Genomic DNA, 6,560 nt, shown 5'->3' on the forward strand with positions numbered 1-6,560 from the left:
CATAATCTGATGGCTTTCTCATCCTGGAAAGCCTAGAATTCCTTGACTACCAGGGCTGCAAGCTGAGATACTGCCTGCAGTAATTCTGGGTCCAAGACTACCAGAATGAGGAATGGCTTAAAGCAACTTTTAACAGGAAGGGCTACTAAAACATCTTGTACAGCGGTTTGCTCTGAGGTTATGTGATCTTGGGGCAAGCCCACAAATGTTGTAAAACAGAAGGGAATGTGTCTAAATTAGGGTTGCCATCTTTGGGTTAGGAAATACCTAGAGATTTTGTGGGATGGAGCCTGGGGACAGCAGGGTCTGGGGAAGACAACGGTCCTCAGCCGGGTATAATACCATAGAGTCCACCCTCCAAAAACAGCCATTGTCTCCAGGGGAATGGGTCTTGGTTGTCTGGAGATCAACTGTGATAGCAGGTGATCTCTAGGTGCCACCTGGAGGTTGACGATCCTAATGCAAATTCTGTCACACCCCCATCCACCACTCCTCTGAATCTAGTTGAATGAATAACACACACACGTTTTTCTTGTTAACATGCAACCGGCTGGAAATCTTAATAAAAGCTCATGATGTGAATCATTTTGTGAGGAAGGTCTTCATTGTTTCCTAGTGCTCGCTGTCACTTTTGAGCACCTCCCTGCTGACTAGAAATAAAACACCTTAAAAAGTAACCAAGAGAATGAAATGAAGCAACAGCGGGCACCATAAGGACTAGAATTAGGGTTGCCAACGTCCAGGTGCTGGCTGGAGATCTTCTGCAGTTTCAACTGATTTCCAGGCAACAGAGATGAGTTCACCTGGAGAAAATGACCGCCTTGGAAGGTGGTCTCTATGGCATCGAAGTCCCTCCCCTTCCCATACCCCGCTCTCCTCAGGCTCCACCCTCAAAACCTCCAGGTATTTCCCAATCCAGAGCTGGCAACCCTAACTAGAACGCGGCCGCGCTGTTTAAACTTCTGTTGGTGTTAGCTTTTTTTAATGGGAAGCCGCCATTCGCCCATTACTCCCTTCGGCGCCTGGCGCGGTGCCGCTCTAGGCAGTATAATCTCTGTCGCGAAACCCCTCGAAATAATTAATTGCTCGTCGCATCTGCCGCACAAGGCAGCCCCGAGCATCTGTCATCTCGCCATCAGAAGCCAAAAACACTAGACTCGCTCCACCATAGTGGCACTTCCGGTCTAAAACCGGAACTGTCTTCCTCGTCAAACGACGCACACGCACACAGGGAGAATTTGTTTTTCTGGCCTGAGAGAACACGGTGCCTAGAGCGGCCTCCTCGGGCCGACCCGCGTCCGTCTAGTTTTCCCTTGAAGTGACGGTCTGGTTTTCCATTCTATGACTCTGGGAGCCGTCGCTGTGTTCCGGTCAGGGACCGGAAGTGGAAGGCTGGCGAGCGTTGCCGTGGAGACGCGCCGCTGTTTGCCACCAAGAACGGGGCCTGCTGCGGGTGGGGTCGCTGGATGGAGCCGCAGGGAGGTGAGACGCGCTTGCGCCGCTCTTGGGCTCCCAACCGGTACCCTTGCCTGCCTTGCCCCGGGAGGGTACATAGCCTCCCTCCCTCCCTCCTAGGGGGATCGAAATGCGTCGATGTATTGGGTGGGAGGGGTCACTAGGACCTCGCAGTTCTTGCCTAACGACGCCCCCCCCCCAGCTTCTTTTCTTACACATATCTCTTTTAGTCCAAGAAGCTGAGAGGGCGATGGCCATTGTCATCCTCTCTCTCGATCTGATTTTATTTATTTATTTAGGTTTTAGGTCGCCCTTCTTTGCAAGCAAGGCTCAGGGTGGCTTACGACAGGAGAGGACATACAATAAATAATTAAAAGTTAAAACTAGGAGTAAATATATAAAATGTACAGAGCCAATAATGCATCAGCATAATTCTGTTGATCCAAGATGGTGGGGGAATTGCAGATTTTACAGGCCTCCCTGAGGGGGGCTGCGGAGAAAGGGGGGCATGAGAGTGCCAGACGACATACTGCACTGTTGGTGTCCTCAACCAAATGCCTGGTAGAACATTTCCACCTTACATGCCCTGCAGAGATCCTGCAGGGCATGGACATTCACAGGCAAAGAATTCCACCAGGTGGGGGCCAGGGCCAAAAGAACTTACAACAACTTTGTAAGGTAGGCTAGGCTAGGCTCTAGGGTTGCCAACTCTGCCTTAGCTAATTCCTGGAGATTTGAAGGCAGTGCTTGGGAAGGCCAGCATTTGGGTACGGAAGGCAGCTCCAGGGTTGTGATGCCATAAATTCTGCTTTGCTTTCTGATGCCATTTTTTCTTCCAGAGAAACTGATCTTTGTAGGCTGAGATAGGTGACATTCCAGGAGCACTCCAGCTCCCAACCTGAAATTAGCAGCTGTACTTTGCTTGGAGGGAGCATGACTGCCCCACATTCACCCAATAAGATTCATGGCTGAGTTAAATCCCAGTCTCCTATTCCCAAGAGGCTCACAGTGTTATGGGCAATTAAATGGGGTTGGGAAGAGATTTTGAAGGCCAAACGTAGTAGAAAGGGATGTACACAAAATCTGAAATAACAAAAAGCCACACACACGAACACTCCTACCATGCCCCTCTTACTAAATCAAATCAAACTGAGTGTTCTGGGGAAGCTGGATGGCTGTTTTTTGAAAAAGGGTGCAAAGCAGGCTGAATCTGAGATCTAGCTCCATATTTGGGACCCACCCTTCCTCCAGCAAGCTCAGGGTAGCATATGTGCTTCTCCTTCCTTTTCCTCATGTCAGTTTAACTGTGAAGTGGGCTTGGCAGAGAGTGACTGGCCCTAAATAACACAATGGGCTTCATGGCTGAGAGGGGATTTGAAACCACACCTCCCTGGTCTTCATCTTGACACCGTAAGCACTGCAACCACACTGTCCTTCTAGGTTTCGTGGTAAAGGATTCTCTGCAGCACTGTGGTGGTGGAAAGGGCCATTGAGTCACAGCTGAGAGCCAGTTTGGTGTAGTGGTTAAGTGCGTGGACTCTAATCTGGGAGAACCAGGTTTGATTCTTAACTCCTTCACTCGCAGCTGCTGGATGACCTTGGGCAAGCCATAGTTCTGTCAAAGCTGTTCTCTCAAGGACAGTTCTGGAAAAAGCTCTCTCAGCCCCACCTACCTCACAGGGCGTCTGTTGTGGGGAGGGGAAGGGAAAGGAGTTTGTAAGCCATTTCCAATGATTAAATGTTTTATGCTACATTATGTCCTATAAGTTTGGCTGTATATGGTTTTAAATGCATATTCCCTTTTATAGTAATCCTCTTAAAGTATTTTATGCCAATAAAGGTTAGCTGAACTGAACTGAGTTTGTAAGCCGCTCTGAGACTCCTTCGGGTGGTGAAGGGTGGGGTATAAATCCAATCTCTTCTCTTCTTCTTATGGCGACCCTGTACACAAGAGATGTTCAGAGGTGGTTTGTCATTGCCTGCCTCCGCATCGTGAGCCTGGTATCGCTTGGAGGTCTCCCAGCCAAATACTAGCCAGGGCCAACACTGCTTCGCTTCCGAGATGAGGCTGGCCTGGGCTATCCAGGACAGGGCACACCACTGGAGTTCTACATAATTATATATTGTGTGTATATCTGATATAATGAGCATATTTTTTGTATGTCTTGGAGTATATAATCTGGGTATGTGACTTGCCCTAAGATTCACTGCTAAGGTGTGTAGCTTCCCACTCTGCAAGGGTACACCCCCCCCTTCTCTGGCTGGGATTGTGATGCTGGTTATTCCCACAAGACACAGTACGGCTACTGCTTTTAAACTCTGGCAAATCACGCGAAGGCTTTAAAAAGGTATTCCCAGAATTTCCTGCAAAACAGGGGCTGTTATTTACCAGGGGTAGGAACCAGGAAATAGGAACAGTTGGAGCACATGCAGTGAAAACATAAGAAGAGCCCTGCTGGATCAGACCAGTGGTCCATCCAGTCCAGCATCCTGTCTCACACAGTGGCCAAGCAGTTCCTCTGGACAGCCAACAACAGGGCATAGAGGCCGAGGCCTTCCCCTGATGTTGCCTCCTGGCTCTGGGATTCAGAGGCTCAGTGCCTTTGAATGTGGAAGTTCCCCTCAGTCACCGTGGCTAGTAGCCGTTGATAGGCTTAGCCTCCATGGATCTATCTGATCCTCTCTTAAAGCTGTCTATGCCTGTGGCCATCACTACATGCTCTGGCAGTGAATTAGGAACAGTTGGAGCATATGCAGTGAAAACATAAGAAGAGCCCTGCTGGATCAGACCAGCGGTCCATCCAGTCCAGCATCCTGTCTCACACAGTGGCCAGCTAGTTCCTCTGACGGGCCAATAACAGGCCACAGAGGCCGAGGCCTTCCCCTGATGTTGCCTCCTGGCTCTGAGATTCAGAGTCTTAGTGCCTTTGAATGTGGAAGTTCCCCTCAGTCACCGTGGCTAGTAGCCGTTGATAGGCTTAGCCTCCATGGATCTATCTGATCCTCTCTTAAAGCTGTCTATGCCTGTGGCCATCACTACATGCTCTGGCAGTGAATTCCACATTTTAATCATTCTCTGTAGGCTGGTTCTGAGGTGATGTTGAAAGTTATGTACGTGATGGCCCGAGTAAAGATCCCTGGATGCAGCAGATATCTATCTAGCAAATTTTTATTTCACCTTCCCTTGAATGAGCACAGAACTGTGTACACGGTTCCTTTCCCAGTTTATACATGCCATAACCAGTGTTCCCTCTAAGCTGAGGTAGTGTGAGCTAGCTCCCAGTTTTCTAGCCTCTGGCTCACACATTTTTGTTTCAGCTCAGGAAGGATGGCTCCAGAGCAGTATGCAGTACCTGCTTATTCGCTGTATTATGGTCTTTGACTGCGATAAACATACTATCACCTTGCAGTACCTGCAGTACATTTATGCAGTACCCAAAACGCTGGCTCACCACTTTAATGCCAGTAGCTCACAAAGTAGAATTTCTGCTCACAAGACCACAGCTTAGAGGGAGCATTGGCCATATCTGGATTGACATGGGATAGGGGATGCTTATTGAGAAACAGATGTATACCTGGTAATTACAGCTTGGAATGGGTACTTTACAAACCACTGACATCATTGGTCAAATCTTGGCTGCTTGCTGGTTAGGTGATGGAAATCAATACATTTAAATGGAGGAAACAGATACATTTATAGAGTGCCCTCAGTAGACATTGCTCTGTACAGAATTACTGAAGCAAAGACGACAAGCGTATGGAGTTTTCCTTTCATTTCCTTAAATCGATATCCTGTTTCTCCAGAATATTTTTAATTGGTATACTGCCACACCTCCTTTTGTAAAGTACCCCTCCATGCACACATTTTAGATTTGCTACAAAAGCTTGGGCAGTGTAACCCTGAGATTTCATTCTTTTCACCCTTGTCGATAGGTTATCAATCCAGACTGAGATCTGTACCGCTGTTGCCCAGGCTCTTTGTATTGCTTGTGCTGCCTTGGAGGTTCTGTTGCTGGGCCTATTTAACGCGAATAAACAAAACACGCCTGCTCTTTTTAAGAAAAATAGACACTCCCGTCGAACAGCTCAGAGTTCTCCCGGGGCCTGGATTCTGCTGAGCTGCTCACTCCGGCCAGCTTTTTCTGCATATTTTTTGCTTCCAGAGTCCATGGGCCTATAACTGCCAACCCAGCTTTGCTTGACACATGGCAGCAGCATACCCCGCCTTTGGGATTAGAGCCACCTTTGCCATTGTTGGGTATCCTTCCGTTTTTCGTAGTTCCCATTTTTGAGGAGATGAGAGCCAAAACCAGAGGAAACTGGTGTTGAACGGCCTCCAAGTGACTGTTTTCCCAAAGACAGAAGGAGCACAGCGGGGCAATAGGCGCCTGTTCTTACTGCACCATTCTTGAGAATTGTTGGATGCTGAAGGTGGCTTGGATGTAAGGCCGTGTAAATTCAAATAATCTAAGCTGGATCAGGGGAAAGATGCCCAGCGCTTAGGAAAAGCACTGTCGCCTGATGGTCTGAGGCTGTATTCAATAGACTGGAGGCTTGAAGGTTTCAATTACCAGTCAGCTCCTGGCCTCTGTTCAAGATGCTGGTGGAGTCCTTTATGGTTTCCCATCCTATCTTATCTCTCTACCTTGCAGGATATCCCTCCAGTGATGAATACACTATGGCTATGGTAAATTAGGTCACTTAGATCCAACTGGCTAGTATGGTAATCCTGGTTATATTTGTATTCCTATTATACTCTTTTTCACTCCTCAGGTACTTGATGCAAACATTGCTGAACACAAGTTAAGTTTTAGATGAATATACTGTTATTGGTTTCCTGGTTTAGGGATGTCTTCTTCCACTGATGTTTTGTTGGTTACCTTCTCTGTACATTCTCTTTGAAAATTTAATAAAAAGATTTATACAAAAGAATGGTCTGGCACACCTTCAGGAGCACCTTCACTCAGGTGTTTCTCCCTGTTCTCTGACATCCTGGGATGGGTCTCTTTGCACTGTCTTTTAGGAAAGCGCATTCTAGCAAGGCTCTTTGCATTGTCTTTTAGGGAAGTGCATTCTAGCAAGGCATGAGACCCGGGGGGGGGGGG

The 6,560-nt window shown here is 47.9% G+C and overlaps 1 protein-coding gene across 1 annotated transcript in view; it reads left to right on the forward strand.

Moving 5' to 3' along the window:
- Nucleotides 1–1,341: 1,341 nt before the first annotated feature.
- The window catches only part of UBXN10 (UBX domain protein 10), an 11,150-nt gene continuing 5,931 nt past the window's right edge, over nt 1,342–6,560 (forward strand). The window contains exon 1 of the mRNA XM_015427902.1: nt 1,342–1,482. The gene's annotated coding sequence lies outside the window, so the exon portion shown is untranslated. The remainder of the gene's footprint in view (nt 1,483–6,560) is intronic.

Source organism: Gekko japonicus, unplaced genomic scaffold (genome assembly GCF_001447785.1).
Source record: "Gekko japonicus isolate JY-2015 unplaced genomic scaffold, Gekko_japonicus_V1.1 scaffold435, whole genome shotgun sequence".
Taxonomy (NCBI): Eukaryota; Metazoa; Chordata; class Lepidosauria; order Squamata; family Gekkonidae; genus Gekko; species Gekko japonicus.